An 18,223-nucleotide genomic window follows, 5' to 3' on the forward strand; every position below is an offset into this window, starting at 1 on the left:
TCCGTATGCCACGGCAAACTGGCTGACACTGACGGCGGCGGTGCACAAATGCTGCGCAGCTAGCGCCATTCGACGGCCAACACCGCGGTTCCTGGTGTGTCCGCTGTGCCGTGCGTGTGATCGTTGCTTGTACAGCCCTCTCGCAGTGTCCGGAGCAAGTATGGTGGGTCTGACACACCGGTGTCAATGTGTTCTTTTTTCCATTTCCAGGAGTGTATATAGGTATCTTGTCCACATTTCATTCTCAACATTGTGGCAACTAAAATCGACCATCCGGAAAGTATACTCTATGGACTTTAGCTCTGCAAACTCTTCAAAATTTCGTGCAAATGTTTACTATATTTAATGCTGCATAATAACTGCGTTGAACATCGAAACAAAATTAAGTCATTTATGGGGGGAAGGTATCAGTCAAGAAGATAGGTAAAAATCTAATTTTTGAGCCAAATAGTTTTTGTGGGATCGAATGATAACGAGTGTCAAAGCAGTCGGAACACAATGTGTCTGCACAGGCGAGCAGTGCAGTGACAAAATCGCCCACAGCGCGGAATGCAGGGAGCACATCTTTGTAGCAGCCAAAGGGTTAATGCGGCCGTGATGGCTTTACTTTATGAACTGCGCGCTCCCCCCTAAACGTAAGCTTGCGAACTATGCTATACTATGGCGCTGCTTTTCTTGTCGCGTGCATCGTGTGCAACTGGCAACGCAGCAATCTCCCGCGTCTAAGCGGGCATGCGCGAGCCGCCAAGATAAAATATAGAGTCACGTATGTTCTGTGAACACATTCACCTAACAGCTATAATGAAATATTTTGAGCAATATGTACCCCGATAAAGTTAGGAGAGAGAATACAGGAGCAAATAATGAACATGGACATAAACTACTAAAAACCAGTTTTTTTTTTTTTTTTTTTTTTTGAGACGGAAAGAAAATAAACGGGACGGTGCATAGTTACCCAACGACAGTGAGTTATTCAGTGTCAGTGACATGTGAGATATACGCATATGAACCAGGGAGAATACTATTATACCACAAGCTTTCTCCTTCGAAATAAAGAAGACTTGGTAAATCGAGAGAGCCTGTTGCGGCACGGGTGTTTGTACAAAGTATAGGACAGTACGCCGTTGGCAAGCTAAATAATACAGTGCAGTACTTACCTTCGTGCAGTGACCGTAGGAGGTGCTCTGTGGTCCCTTCTCGCAGCCAAGGTGTACGAATAGTGGAAGCAGATGAAGTAGTTTCGTAAACACTACGAACGCTGCACAAAATACTTCACGGAAATGTATTGATCGGCGCGTGCGACATCGCTATCCGGCGGTGTCTTCACGACTTCTGGACCCCAAAGGGCGCGTAGCGTGTCGCCAAACTCATTGTTGTGCGTGCGGTTGCTTGTAACTGACACATTATTGACTGACAGCGTGAAGCTGGACAATTTGAATAGGAAGCAAAAATCTACGTTCAAATGGACGCTCACCATATTGCAAAGAGGCGTAGAGACTCAGTTTCCTAACCTACTAAACAAAGTCTTACCACTACAGCTCATGAGTTACGTCCCATGTTACAAGACAAAACATAAAAAACGACAGCCATGTTCATTGAAGAGGACCCATGTTTGTGTATATGTTAGTGTTAAGCTAGAACAAGTACTAATCTATGTGAATTTCATTTGTTCCAGGTTTATCTTGCCCATGATGAGAGAACTATGAAACCCAGAAAGGACATTATCAAATAGATCCTGGTATAAAAGAGGGAGTAAGTGGAGAGCATAAGCAACTACAAGGAAGAATTTCTCCCACTTACTACTCCAAACGCCCTTGCAGTCATACAGCCTGGATCGATACACTAAAATATACGGCGTTCTTGCAAATGTTTCTTGTTTTCAGCAAAAATGTAACTGCAGAATCATAGAAAAGACTTGTGAAATGTAATGTTATTGTCAACGTGCGATTGAAGATGTTTTTGTACGTAGGAACAATGACACTGTGAATCTTCGTAAAGAACTGAACCATAAATTTGATCTAAAAGACGATGTAATGTAATATCCATGTATTTAATGTTAAGGGCGATGTAGTAATTTTTGTATCTAGTATGTATGTATTTTGTGTGCCCTAGTGTGTACGTTTTGTTTTCCTTGCTAAGTACCAGTGTCAGCACCAGAACTATATAAACTAAGTGATGAAGAGAACTCCATTAAAGAAATGAACAATGCCATTTAAGAACGTATATAGAGGAGTCAAGAACTACCAGTGTGTAAAGTGGTTGGGCTCATTGCCCGGAATTTGACATTTCCTCGGGCAATTCGCCCAAGGGGGCAATGTAAAGCAATAATATAATTTTTTTATGAATATATAGACACTAGTTCAACTACCAGAGATTAATGCGTAAAGCATTTGCTGAAAAAAAGAAGCTTTACGCTCTTTGTTTATTAGTTTTAGAATAAGTTACCTTTCGCTGTTATCCTGTCCTAGTGTTAAGACGTGTTGTGCCATTTCTTACTGATAAAATTAGGTTAAATAATGAAAGTGATTTTGAAGCTGAGTGACTTCGCCTTTTGTGATACCATAGGTCTCAGCTCCTGAAATTCTGGTAAATTATTACTATTACTTAAATTTTATGCCCAGTTGACTGGAGACGCGCATCGTGATATGGCCCGTTTAATTATTGAGAACGAAGTCGTGAAACGGATGGTGATACCTTGGATGTGGCGTCCCAGTGTTTCTCTTCTCTAAGCGGCCGCGTCTGTCCGTGTTGTGCGTCGGCCAGCGGAGCGGCGCGGCGGGGGAAGGCCAGTGTCCCGGACTCGAACAACGGACTCCCGCTTGCCAGTCTTCGGCTGTCAGGTCTTCATCCCAGCTCACAGGTGACTACTGATGTGAGGCCGTCTCCTTCCCGTCCTCACGAGTCACCTGGTTACGTAAAAATCAGACTTCCAATACCTCCTAACTTCTGTCTTCTGGCGGCGAGGCTGCTGCTTGCTATTCCATTACAGCGGCGGACTTGGTGCTTCTGTGTACGATGTAGTCTCTTCGTGCATGGCGGTCTTCAGCACCGAAACTGAACTGAAAACTACTGCTCCTCTCGGGCCCACTGTGTCTCGCGTATTTATTCACTTCAGTTCACTGGAGGTGAATGATTCACGGTCATTGCCTCTTCTGTCACGTTGAAAAGCTTCTCGAAGAATCTTCTTAGCGGCGGTCATTGGCTCTTGGAATGTAGGCGAGGGCCATTGATCACATGTGACAATTGAGAAACCCGTGAGCCGGTTGGGCGACGCCCTGACAGCTGAATCGACAGCTTCCGCTTATGTGGGGAGGCTGATGGCTTCTCCTGAACGTGCTGACTTCATGGTCATTGGCTCTTCTGTCACTGCTGCTCTGCCCGCTGTTTGCCAGTGTGTAATTCTTCAAAATTAAACTAAATTCTTCATTTATTTTCTACTTCACTTCACATTGATTTCACTAATTTATTTACCTATCTTAAGTACCACTCAACAATAAGAAACAAATATTAATAAGTCGCAGCTATTTTTATGCTCCCCAAGTGCCTAAGATGAACGATCAAGAGAGAATGGACTAATGACAACCCAAATAAGAATTCAAGTAATTTCTTATACAGAATAAGTTCAATAGAGGAATCACAGCATTGTGAGATATGCAAGAAGAGAGGTAAAGATAAACAGATTATAATGAAAAAATGGAGGATCACGCTATTGGTAACAGAAAACAGAAAATTGAGAGTATACATGGAAATAAATTTCGTAGATAACTGTGCAACAGTGATATTGTGGACATGGAAACAGAAAACCGAGCAGCGAGAAGCCTTTAAAAAATTAATTTTGTAAACAACTGTTGCTGGCTAGTTACCTGTATAGTTAAAACAAAACATTCTAACGGAAAAAAAACAAACGACGCACCGCGTAGGAATTATTCAAATGGGACGGAGATCGGTAGCTGTGATGTACTTGCAAAGACAAACAAATGATTACAGTGTCAGAAAAATTGGTTTATTTATTCAAGACATAAAAATTCACAAATTGAGCAAGTCAGTAACGCGCTGGTCCACCTCTGGCCATCATGTAAGCAGTTATTCGGCTTGGCAGTGAATGATAAAGTTGCTGGATGTCATCCTAAGGGTTATTGTGCCGAATTCTATCCAATTGGTGCTTTAGATACTCAAAATTCCGAGCTGGTTGGAGGGTCCTGCCAAAAATACTCCAAACTTACTCAGTTAGGGAGGGATCCGGCGACCGCGCTGGTCAAGGTAAGATTTGGCAAGCACAAGACAAGCAGTAGAAACTCTCGTCATGTGCGAGCGGGCATTATTTTGCTGAAATGTAAGTCCAGGATGATTTGCCACGAATCTTCTTTTTAATTATTCTTAAACACAAAATTCATTTGTACTTCGCTTCCCTATTCCATTATATTATTTGTAATAGTTTTAAAATGATGTACCACAAGAAATAATAATTGTACATACGCGAAGAATATAGAGCCCACCTCTACGTGGCGGGACACGGGCAAGGATGTGAGTGAGGTCGGGTATGGGGTGGTGTCTTAATAGCCACTCTGGGCCCTGAACCCAGTCACAGCGGCCAAGTGGCATATAACGACCCACCATAACAAACCAGAGGGTGGGTCAGAAAACATAGCAGCAAGTGAAAAAAAATGGGGTATAGAATACTTTGGACATACCGCTGTGCAGTAATGGTGCCATGGGTGATTACCGAAGAAGTCCTGTTATGAAATGAAATGGTACCCCAGACTATGACTCCCAGTTGTAGGGCCATTTGGCTGGCAACACGTCTGCAGACAGTCTCATTGGCTGGACTAGAATTGTCTTCAGTGGCGAGTCCCGCTTCGATCTGAGCCCCGATGACCAGCAAAGAAGTGTCTGGAGACAACCCAGACAGCGATGAGATACCAACCTGACTGTCATCCACCAATGTCCGACAAGGAGGAGTGATGGTCTGGGAGTGCCGTTTCTTCTCATAGGACGACCCCTTTGGTTGTCATCTGCTGCACCTTCAAAGTATGGCGGTGCATCGACTATATTACCCACCCATTTTGTTGCCCTTCATGGAAAGCCATCCTGGCTTACACTTCAGCAAGACAATGCCTGCCCACACACGGCGAGAGTTTCTACTACTTGTCTTCGTGCTTGACAAACTCTACCGTGGCCAGCAAGGTCTCTGGATATCTCTCCAATTGAGAATGGTTGGAGCTTTTTTGGCAGGTTTTTCTAACCATCTCGTGTTTTTGGCGGTCTAACTCGCCAGTTGGACATAATTTGCATCAGGAGGATATAAGGGTCAGGGGTGGACCAACGGGATATTGGCTTGCTCAATTTATGACCCATTTCCTTCTGAAATTGTTGTCATTTGTTGATCCGCATAAGTACATCACATGTACCAATTCCTGTCACATTTGGGTAAATCCTTCGTGGGTCATTGTTCCTTTCTTTTGTCTTGGAATGAGTTTTAATATCAGTGTCTCGTAAACTGTTTATGAATATTAAGATTAGTTGGTTAGATGTATCACTAAATTACAAACATCATCTAGCTGTCAAGTTTTAACAATTTTCTCACATAAATTCATCAGTATAAAGTTGATCTAAGTACCTGTCTTTGTCCTCGTGAGTTGGAAGTCTGTCAGTACCAACTGCTTCTTTTGTCTCTTTGTGCACTCGTTCCTGGACGTCAGGATGCCGTAACATCACAAGGAAAGCAAATCGAAGAGAGTTGCTTGTCATTTCTGCACCAGCAGTAAACATGTTGTAACACAGTATGAGGAGCTGGCTTTCTGGAAACAAAGAAAGCACTACTCAAATAGGTTTTTCGCTTCCTGCATACTCATTAATGTGTGTTGGATTGATTCAAGGGAAGCAGGGAGTGAAGCAACAACACATGAAAATAACCCCAATAACTTTACCGCTTAATAAAATCAGAACAGTCACAAAAACAAAGGAAAGTTAGACTGGTTGAAAGTGATCATCTTCTTTGCAAATCTGCGAAATCAAAATCTACTTCTGGGTAACACTCAGTAGGCTACCGTACTGCTTCATACAATGTATTGCAATATGCTCTGATCTATTTTGGTACGTTATCAACCAACCTCTCGAGACCATTGATGAATACAGCCGTTTTCCTCAAGGGAGGCGCTGGATGGGAGGGGATATTAAGTTCACGGGGGAGGGAGGGGGAACAGATTACAGGCTTCATATTTTATTGATAACATACTAAATAAACAGCAATGTTACTAATATGTAAAAATTTCCCTTCATCTGTGAAAATTATATAGTGTAAGCACTAGGTAGGTGTAGCAAAATTAATTATTTATCTTAAAAGTATAAAATTATGAGAATCAGTAAAACAATATTATTGTACGGAATAACGTAGGCCTACATTTACTAAAAAGTCGAGTGTTCTTTACAGTATATCTGTCGTTATCAATGAAAGTTTCTGTAGGTTTCTCATCCCCAGTATATCTGATAAGATACACTGATGAACCAACACGTTATGTCCACCTACTTTAAAGCACGTTGGTCCACTTCTGTAACGAAATTCAGCACTGATTCTGCGTTCCATGCGTTATAGAAGCACTTGATAGGTTTCTATACTTGACAGGTTTCCAGAAGATTACAGCAGCAGATGTTACTCACAGGCCACACACTTGCCGTAATTTACATGCCGTTGGTTCGAGGGCGTGGAGCTGACGCCCGATAGCGTTCCATTTTGGTTTCATCGGATTCAGATAAGTCGAATTTGATGACCCAGACATCAACGTGAATTCATTATCATGTTCTTGAAACCACAGCAGCACGATTATGGATTTGTGACACGGATAGTTATCCTGCTGGAAGATCCCATAGCTGTTAGGGAAGACGTCAAGGATAACGGGTTAAGGTGGTCCCTAATAATGTTCCCTTAGTTCACAGGTATCATGGTGCCTTCGATTACTACCGCAGCTTCCACGGAATCCCAGATGAACGTTCTCATAACATAATACTGCTTTCAAAGGCTTGCGTCCGTGGCGCGCTGTATGTTTCGAGCAGCCATTCCCCTGGATGACAGCGTATCTGAGCTCGAACATCGACCTGGTTTAAAAATAAATGGGACTCATTCGATCAGGTGACACGATTCCATTTATCCCCGGTCCTACTTGATGATCCTGTGCATACTGTAATCATGTCTGACAATGTTGTTAGGCCAACGTGGGAACACGTACGGGTCCTCTGCTGCGGAACACCATGCTCAGGGCTGTTCACTGAACGGTGTGCTCCAGACCACTCGTGCCTGCGCCAGCGCTGTCCTCTGTCATCAGAGCTGCCACAGACCACCGCATATCCTGCTTTAGAGAGTGGGCAAGCCCACGATTCCTATATTCTGTGATGAGGTATGGATGATGAAGTTTGGACGTCCAACTTATCGTCGCCTACTCGTGGTTTCAGCATTCTTCAATCTCTTTCCATAGTCGCTCACCCCAACAGCACGCGAACAGCTTCGCCGTTTCCAGGCACTGGGCCGCAACATCTGGCTTTTGTCAGTCGCTTAAGTCGGCTAGTTTGCACATTTGCGCGACTTATCGTCGCTAGAGTGATTCCCCATTTGTCTCTGCCCCACTCACATATTTGTCTTACCGTGTCAAGTGCCTTCTGCGCGACCAGGCAGCACACGACCTCGTAATGGGCAGTACTCATAATGTTTTGCTCATCAGTGTATATGGACCTTTCACTCTGAAATTAACCCAGTTTTCAAGATTAATGTAGCTTCTTAATACTACCTTACGAATTAGAGATCCCTATTTTGTTGTGTGGGGGTGTTCTTCAATACTAAGGAAACACAACCTCGAAATGAAGAAGACATTACTTCGCGATTAACTTTTGGAGCGTTTAATCACTGTAATTTTCAGTTTTAAAGTGCACAAGCTTTAGCGCGGATCTCTGAAGTGGCGTTCTTTTACAACTTTTCGGTGCTTCCAGTAGCTTTTCTAATTTTAGTAAAAGGTACTTACTACTCACCGTGCTTTTTGCAGAGTTTCGACACCGTTTTCAAATCCATATAACACAATTTGCGCCCCGATAGTGGTCAAAGTACAGTCGAATGTACATACATTCCCATTTTTTGCCGGTACTTAATCTGGCGTTCAACCCTTTTTTTAGGTTTATAACTGAGGATGAGTCAGAAATAGTATAATTTTCGTTCGAAAACTGAGGAAGAATAAGTGAAGATTCAGTATGCAATTCACCTTCACATTCACTAGCAATTCTTTCAATAGGCACACACTCATCTGTCTTCTGCAGTGCACTGTCTTTTATTAGAAAAGAAAGCACATAAAGTCTGTTTTTTTCCAAATTGCTTTTCGGCACTGACGCTTTTTTTGTACAAGGAATTGACGAAGACCGCACGCACATTGCATAATAATATCACTTTCCCATAGTAGGCTGTTCACTGAGTTACTGTTAAAATAGCTGCATACAAGAAGTTGAAATTCATTACAACAATGGAAGCTGAGTAGCGCCGAGTCTGTAGCAGGCAGCAGCTTTTGTATTTAAATGGAGCCTTTTTGCGCGTATCAGCATAAGCAGATTTAACACCCTGCCGGCGCAGTTGAATTTTGTCAAAACAATGCTAGCTCATTACTTGTTACATTACTCCAGCCCAGACGATAGCTTAAGTTCATACGTTATTTTGACTTTTAATGTTATACACAAATAGATACGAGTTTCTCAAGGGGAATTTTTATCTTCTATGGGTATTTTCCCTCCTTGTACCACCTCTTGAATTCATCACTGTTCGAGACGTTGCTGCTGTCATTCAATAAAGGCTATCACGGCTAGGGTCTTAGCTGCTGCTGAATCATACGGCTTTTATAGAAGTCCAGAGATGCACTGCACATCTCCTGAGGTGCTCCTCGTTCTGCTGTGTCTTTCCAATAGACGAATCAGATATAGAAGAGCGACATAAATACTGTGGGAAAGTTCGTAGTCGAGGATTACATGCAGTAGCGTCGCAGTCTAACACATTACTGTCGCGACACTCGCTAATGTAATAGTTGTTACCGTCTGATAGAATCACGTCAGCACCCCTTACGGCGAGAAAGCCAGCCGTGAGATTAATGAAATATTTTCGAATATGTGTATAACGGCATCTTACTCAGACGAAAAAAGCAAGAGAACATAAACACGTTTTTCACGCGTGAGAAACATATATTTTTGTTGCTGTCTGTTCATATTGTCGCAGGCACTTCCCTTGACACGTGCCGATTTTGTACGGCGTCTAATGATTCCCATATTCTTATGCTTCAGTTGACTTTCTAATACACGATTTTTTTTTTGTAAATGTAATTACTTTTTCTTAAAAAGCGACTGTGTTGAAGAATCTTGCCATTTATGAAACTGGTTTCTTCTGTGCTGGGAAACAGTTTTATTAGTTTTAACATATTACGATGGCTATTCGGAAAGAAAGGAACGATAGGTCGCAAAATTGAAACCACAGCGAAAATCAAAACTGTTTTATTTGCAGCGGTTGGCTACACCTTCCAGCTACTTCTGTACACAGTCACCGCTCAGACTTAGACATCTGTCGTAGCGTTGTACCAACTTTTCAATTCCCTCGTTATAGATGACAGCAGCAAGGGCTTTTCGACAACTTTCTACTCTGGACTGTAGCTCGTTGTCTGTGTCAAAATATTGTCTTCATAGCCAGCGGTTCATTTGAGCAGAGATGAACCTCAGGGGTAGCTAATTACCAACTATATTGTGGGTGATATTGAAAACGCTTTAGGAGCATCTTCATTGCCCCTGCAGATTGTGGCCAAGAATTGTCGTGTAGAACGAACCGCATGACAGTTATGTTATATGGAGAACATAGCTTCAGGCGAAATCTTTCGCCAGGCCCTCATACTTGGTGGGATACGCTAATTTCTAGCTATGTATACGTTCTCACTGTGAGCTCAGAACTGGCAAGAGCGACATGATGCAATCGGCGGGCGTGATAGACACAGTGCCCAACGCATCTGAGCATAGCTTCATTAGATTTTCACTTCATTTTCCATTTCACGACCGATCGTTCCTTACTTTCCGAATAACCCTCATATTATCATGTCTGTTTGATTCTCCCTTCAGCTACAGTTGTTGTGGCTTACTTGATACGTTAAATAAAGTATTCAATACATTCCATACAGTTTTCCTACCTTCCACATTCCCTAACTTGACTGGAATGTTAGTGAACAAAACTTCACATTTTTGAGTAGATACACAGCATCTTTCTCGATAAGGTCAAGTCTTTTGCTGTTCACTTGCCATTTTTGTCTTAAGAGAAAATGACTTTCTTCAGTAAATATATGTAGGTTACATGAAAATCGTAAATAAACTGCCTTGCAAACCTACCAGAGTCCTTTGGAAACTACAGAAAGACAAATGGATGTCATTCTTTAGCTAATGCCTATTTTCATGCTACTACGTACAACTGATATTGTAAAAACTGTGTTATATGCCAATATCAACAATACTATTCGCACTCATCCGATATCGTATTGAGAAGTGTAGCTTACTGTTTACTTGGAGAGCTGCTGTCACAGATTGTAACGAAGATTAAGCAGAAGTGTCGTGACCATGGAGGTTAAAAAAAGGGACATGGCGCTATAGGCGCTGTACTTTGTTTTGAAGCAAGAGTTGGTGGGGCCTATCTGCATGCAACAGCTGCTTTAAATACAAAAAATTATAGTTCTTACACGAACAGCATAGTGTCAGGAAGGAATTTCACTCCTTTTTCTGATCTTGAATGAGTTTTTGCTGGCCTCGTTAATATAACTTGTTTTTGTGGATATGATTCTAATAATCGAGAAAAGTATTTCATGTGAAAAGGATGCTTTCGTATGCATTTTATTCCAGTTTTACTGTATTTTTTCCGATAGCAAATGAAGCTGGAACTCCGAAACTAATGTTTGTTTTCTTACTGGTACTTCTTCTTCTTTGTTTCATTTTCAGCTTTCAACTCATAAACACAACATTTTTAATGTTCACTTGTGCAAGAACCTTACCTAAGTGTTCTTTTGTTAGCTCATAAACGTGTGCAATAAGGAAAGACGCAAGGCATGCTGTTGCATATTGTGCATTTGAACAAAGTGAACGACTATCGAAATGTCAAAGAAACAGAACCGCATAGAGGTATACCTCTATGCAGAATAGATTTCTTGTCTCATTAGATTGTCAGAGCATTAGTCCCATTGTAGTTTACACACATTCTCGCTTTGAAATCTTAGCTATGACGTGTCATTCAGTGTGTGGCCAATAATAGCAATTACAGGGTAAGAAAAAAACATATAAAATTCAAATGGCTCTGAGCACTATGGGACTTAACATCTGAGGTCATCAGTCTCCTTGAACTTAAAACTACTGAAACCTAGCTGACCTAAGGACATCACACACGTCCATGCCCGAGGCAGGATTCGAAAGTGCGATCGTATCCGTCGCGCGGTTCGAGACGAAAGCGCCTAGAACCGCTCGGCCACAGTGGCCGGCAAAAAAGGTATAATTTTTTAAACAACTTCCACCGTTGCGGAATGTTATAAATGTGATTAGGGGAATGGTCTCAAACGCTTAAGACCTCATAAAATGGACATCTGCTTTAATATGTTTATAAGTATTTTTTTTATTAATGATTGCTTAACCTGTGTAAGATGGAGGCCTACCTTTCCAACAGTACCCTATTTGTTTCTTTTCCCAGAATATTTCTCGCCAGTAACTCTGTCAGTTTTTCAGGAACAACCAAACGTAGGACAATTGGAATGTATCGGGTGGTGAAAAAGTCAGTATAAATTTGAAAACTGAATAAATCACGGAATAATGTAGATAGAGGGGTAGAAATTGACACTCATGTTTGGAATGGCATGGGGTTTTATTAGAACCAAAAAAATACAAAAGTTCAAAAAATGTCCGACACATGGCGCTTCACCTGATTTGAATAGCAATTATTAGCATAAGAAAGTAGGACAAAGCAAAGATGATGTTCTTTACAGGAAATGCTCAAGATGTCCACCATCATTCCTCAACAATAGCTGTAGTCGAGCACTGTAAAGCATGTCCGGAGTTATGGTGAGGCATTAGCGTCGGATGTTGTCTTTCAGCATCCCTAGAGATGTCGGTCGATCACGATATACTTGCGACTTCAGGTAACCCCAAAGCCAATAATCGCACGGACTGAGGTCAGGGGACCTGGGAGGCTAAGCATGACGAAAGTGGCAGCTGAGCACACGGTCATCACCAAACGACGCGCGCAAGAGATCTTTCACGCGCCATCTGTCGGACATTTTGTGAACTTTTCTTTTTTTTTGTTCTAATAAAACCTCATGTCATTCCTAGCATGTGTGTCAATTTTTACCTCTCTTTCTACATTATTCCGTGGTTTATTAAGTTTTCAAATTTATACTGACTTTTTTATCACCCTGTATGTCTACTTTGATCATCTGCTGGATTTTCCTTTTGAATTTCATTTTGAGATTTTCTAGGTATATAACTCTGTGCCACGCTTTGTGATGCAGTAGTAGTTAGTTACTTAGTTTCGTGTCCCATTTATCATTTGCATCATAAAATTTAATGATATGGAACGAACCATTATATATTGAACCAGTTTTTTTTTTTTTTTTTTGTAAATCTGCGCCCATGCTGATCATTTTTTAGTTTTTACGTTTTCCAATTAAAGACAGACAGATGTTAGTCAGTAATTCCTAACCATCATCATTTACACGTTACGGTAATAGATAATCTTCTGCGGAACAGAAGTTATCAAAAAGAAACGTTTATGAACTCTCATCGGGTGATCAGCCGAGTGGTGGCGTCGTCTTGTCGCAACATTTCGATTAATTTCAAACCCATCATCCTCGAGCAAGGTGTCGGGATGCTGTACTGCACGTATCTATTCAGTGACTTGACCGCTGTCCTCTTCTGCAGGCGGGACAACAGGAGCCTTCGGAAACGGGTGCCGAGCGGCGCGGCCGGTGGTGTGAGTTCACGGTGCGGCTCTGGTGCGGCCGACGAGTCCTGGTCGCTGTCCATTCTGTCCGCGGACGCCGCCACCTCCAGAACGGAGCGTTCCTGACGTATCTTCTCAAATGCGGAGTCCCACGTTGCGCTAAGTTGAAATCCTCTATCGCGTTTGACCAGATTGCTGTGGAGTCGTTTTCATTGCCTCCTTGAAGACGGAGTCCCAGAATGCGTTGGCACTGCACATCTTCTTCGTTTCTTCAAAGTTGAAGGTGTGCCCCTGGTTAACGTTATGCTCTGCTACTGAGGACTTGCCTGCTTATCCTAATCGCACGTTTCTGATGTGCTCCATACAGCTCTGTGATATACACCGTTGTGTTTGTCCGACGTACTGCCTTCGAAATTCGCACTCGATACTGCAGCTGCCCGGCGTCTGTAATCCTAAAGGGTCTTTAGTCTAACCAAGTATGTCCTTTACTTTTCGCGTTGTGTGGAAAATGGCTTTTATACCGTACTTTTTCAGTATTCTGGCCATTTTGGCTGTTGGGGAGCCAGCATAGAGCAGGAACGTTACACGATTTGCTTCGCTTTCTTCTGGCTTGTCCTCCCGCCTCTTGCCTGTCCGTAACGCGCGTCTTATCTGCGTCTCGCTGTAGCCTTTTTTCGGAAAGTTTCCCACAGGAGCTGCTATTCCAGTGGCAAACTCCCTCTGTCGTAGATGGACCTGGCTCTTTGTGCCAACGTCTTTCGTACCGAGTTGCGTTGTGCCGGATGGTGGCAACTCCGAGCATTAAGATAAAGATAAGTATGCGTCTTTTTCCCTGTAGATCGAGTACCCCAACGTACCGTCCGGATTTCTGTTGATTAAAATGTCCAGAAAGGGTAAGCATCCGTTCTCTTCTACTTCCATGGTGAACTTGATATTTTCATGTATGCCACTGAGATGACGTAGAAACTCCTGTACGTTTTTCTTGCCATGTGGCCGCACCATAAATGTGTCGTCAGCGTATCTATAGAATGCATTTGGCTTAAGGCGGGCGGTATCCAGTGCTACATCTTCAAAGTGCTCCATGTAGAGGTTGGCAATACTCGGAGCTATGGGGGAGCCAATGGCAACCCCGTCTATTTGTTCATAGAATTTCCAAACACATCTGAAATAGGTGGTTGTTAGCACATGTCGGAAGAATTTGATTGTATCTTCACCGAAGTGTGCATCGAGAAGCGCTAGGGAATCGTCCAGTGGCACGCGGGAGAAAAGCGACGTAACATCAAAGCTGACTAGTAGGTTCTTCTCATCTTTGCACAGCTCCTGGAGTACCTTCACAAATTCTGTCGAGTTCTTGACGTGGTGTGGGCAGTGACCCACATGTGGTTTTAGTAGTTCTGCTAGATATTTGGCTATCCCACATGTTGGTGAGTTTATGATATTTAGTATCGGACTTAGTGGAACCCTCTCCTATGGATCTTCGGGGGCCATATAGTCGCGGAGACGCCGGTTCCCAGCGGTAAAGCCTTCTGATCGTGTTCCTGTCTCGTTCCGAGTTGGTGAGAAGATCTATGGTCCTACGTGTGACTTCAGTAGTCGCGTCTTTCCTAAGGTTTTTAGCTAGTTAAGATGGCAGACATCGACTTCAAGTGTGTGACGTAATGAGACGTCGCCGGCCGCGGTGGCCGTGCGGTTCTAGGCTCTCCAGTCCGGAGCCGCGCTGCTGCTACGGTCGCAGGTTCGAATCCTGCCTCGGGCATGGGTGTGTGTGATGTCCTTAGGTTAGTTAGGTTTAAGTAGTTCTAAGTTCTAGGGGACTAATGACCACAGCAGTTGAGTCCCATAGTGCTCAGAGCCATTTGAACCATTTTTTTTTAATGAGACGTCCCTTCTCTTTTTACTTCCATGGATAAAATTCAATTAACGACTGTCGTCTGTCAAAGATAAATTTACCCATCGGCTCCTTAGAGCCTTTGGCCAAATATCGCTCAAGATGAGCCTCATGCCTGTTTCTTTTCTGTTACATTACCACCACATTAATATACAGTATTTCGACGGCTATTCTGTATAGCCGTAGATAGTTGCTCAAGCCTAGCTGTCCTAGGTGGCGGGCATCCTGCAGAGGGATCCTGTAATGAAGCAATGCAGATTTTAACGTTCAGAGGGACTGTTCTGTCACTGATCATTGCACATGAGCTGGAACCAAAGATTTTTGCAATAGCTGACACGGGTTAATGACGTCTGGTTCGTATAATTTTCTTAATTCTTTGAGTTAAGCTGTCACTGACAATTTCTTATGCTTCTCAAAGAGATGATTTTGTTCAACGCTCTTCGGAGGAATCTACTTCATAATAACATGGATCTGGTCACCTCTGACAACATGCCTGACCTTGGTGCTCAAAACATTCCTGACCTTGTGTACTTCTCTAATCATGTCACTTTCGATCACTCAACCAACTTCCATTCTTGAAATTTTGTGATGGGAAAGTAGTGGATCATGCTGTCGAATTGTGTATCTAACGTGACATCGCTCAGGGTACATCCAAAATTGTTTCCGAGGTTTTTGGTCTATAGTACTGCTATAGGTTAAGTTCCACTGCAGTGTCGAGTAGCAAGTGAGCTAGTTTTGAAAGGAAACAATATGTAAGCTGCCCAAAGGAGAAACGTGCTCTGTAATTACATTAAAGAAAGGTCAACTGAAGTTGAACGCTCCTTTCATGTCATTAGATACGGAGCACAAGCGTCGACCGGCTAAGCATGTGCGAAGTAACTGGCGGTACCTGTCCGAAGGTTTCGTCCTAGAATTCACCTAAAATATCTTAGAGAAACAGTGAGATATTTGGGCACTGGATCTCCAGAGGGAGTCCAGTTTGTATCAACTCACATGAGTGGTCATGTTAAGTGTACAAGTAGTGTATTTAGAGTACAAAATGTACTCAATTTTAACTCTGCCGCAGCTATGCACGTGAAAACGCCCACTGTACACAGTATACCGTATTAGAAATCTTACTTATATCCAGTTAAGTGCAATGTTAAATTCCCCGCTGCCGTATTGGAAATGCGATGAGGGTTCCGTTGGTTTGAAATGTCAACCGGATTTCCAATGCGGGATTACGTTGCCTTTTCTTTTCTTTTTTTCTTTTTCTTTTTGAGTCATCAATCTATCAATCTACTGACCGGTTTGAAGCGATCTATGAATTCCTCTTTTGTGCTAGCCTCTTCATTTCAGGGAAGCGCTTGCATCCTACGTCCTCAAATATACGCCTGGTGTATTCCAATCTCAGTCTTCGTCTGCAGTTTTTATCCTCTACAGCTCCCTCTAGTATCGTGGAAGTTATTCCGTGATTGCTTAATAGATGTCCTACCATCCTATCCGCCCTTCTTGCCAGTGTTTTCCACGTATTCCTTTCCTTGCTGAAACTTCGCAGAACCTCCTTATTTCTTACCTTATCAGTCCACCTAATTTTCAATATTCTCCTGTAACGCCACATCTCATCTGCTTCGATTCTTTTCTATTCTGGTTATCCAACAGCCCATGTTTAACTACCATAAAATGCTGTTCTCGAAACGTACATACTCAGAAATTTCGTCCTCAAATAAAGACCTATATTTGATACTAGTAGATTTCTCTTGTCCAGAAATGCCCTTTTTGACTTTGCTAGTCTGCGTTTGATGCCCTCCTTGCTCCGACCGTCGCGGATTATTTTGCTGCCTAGGTATCAGAATTCCTTAACTTCATCTACTTCGTCATCACCAGTCGTGATGTTAAGTTTCTCGCTTTTGTCATTCCAGCTACTTCTAATTAGTTTCGTCTGTCCTCGATTTACTGTCAGTCCATATTCTGTACCCATTGGCATATAAATTCCATTCAGCAGATCATGTAATTCTTCTTCACTTCCAATAAGGATAGCAGTGTCATCAGCGAATATTATCAGTCATATCCTTTCATCTTGAATTTTAATTCAGCTCTTGTAACTTTCTTTTATTCCTGTAATTGCTTCTTCGATGTGTCGATTGAACTGTCGGGGCGAAAGACCACATCCCTGTCTTACGTCCTTTGTAATCCGAGCACTTCGGTCTTCGTCTTCCACTCTTATTATTCCTTCGTAACTCTTGTATACATTGTATATTACTCGTCTTTCCCTATGCTTACCCTTATTTTTCCAAGTCGACAAATCCTATAACTTCTCTTAACTTTTCTTTAGACTTGCTTCCATTATCAACCGCATCAGAGTTGCCTCTCTAATGTCTTTATTTTTCTAAAGCCACACTGATTGTCATCTAACATATCCTCAGTTTTCTTTTCCATTCTACTGTGTATTATCCTGGTCAGCAGGTTGTATGCATGAGTTATTAAACTGATTGTGCGATAATTCTCGCACTTGTGGGCTTTTGCAACAGTCGGAAATGTGTGGCTGATGTTTCTCCGAAAGTCTGCTGATATATCGACTTACTCATACATTCTACACACCAGCGTAATAATCGTTTTGTTGCCACTTCCCCCAATTATTTTAGAAATTCTGATGGAATGTTGTCTATCCCTCCTGCCTTAATCGACCGTAAGTCTTCCAAAGCCCTTTTAAATTCTGTTTCTAATAGTGGATTCACTATCCCTTCTGTATCGACTCCTGTTTCTTCTTCTATCACGCCATCAAACAAGCCTTCTCCCTCATAGAGACCTTCAATGTACTCTTTCCACCTATCTACTCTCTCCTTTGCATTTAACAGTGGATTTCCCATTGCACTCTTAATGCTGCCACCCTTGCTTTTAATTTCACCAAAGGTTTTTTTGACTTCCGCATTTGTTCCCCTGCACGTTCTATATATTTCATTCTTAAGTGACACTTTTGTTTCTCTATTACTGAAGTTCCTTAACATATTTCTACTGCCTTATTTTATCGATCAACTGAAGTATTTATTGTGTTACCAATGGTTTCTTCACAGTTATCTTCTTTGTACCTATGTTTTCCTTTCCAACTTCTGTAATTGCCCTTTTTTGAGACGTCCATTCCTCTTCAACTTAACTGTGTTTTGAGCTATTGCTTGTGGCAGTATCTATAGCCTCAGAGAACTTCAAGAGTATCTCCTCATTCCTTAGTGTTTCCGTAGCCCACTTCTTTGCGCGTTTTTTTCCCTTACTAATCTTGTAAACTTCAGCCAACCTTTCATCACTACTAATTGTGATTTGAGTCTACATTTCCTCCCGGGTACGCCTTACATCCGAGTACTGATTTCGGAATCTGTGCCTGACCATGA

This window comes from Schistocerca piceifrons, chromosome 4 (assembly GCF_021461385.2).
Source record: "Schistocerca piceifrons isolate TAMUIC-IGC-003096 chromosome 4, iqSchPice1.1, whole genome shotgun sequence".
NCBI lineage: Eukaryota > Metazoa > Arthropoda > Insecta > Orthoptera > Acrididae > Schistocerca > Schistocerca piceifrons.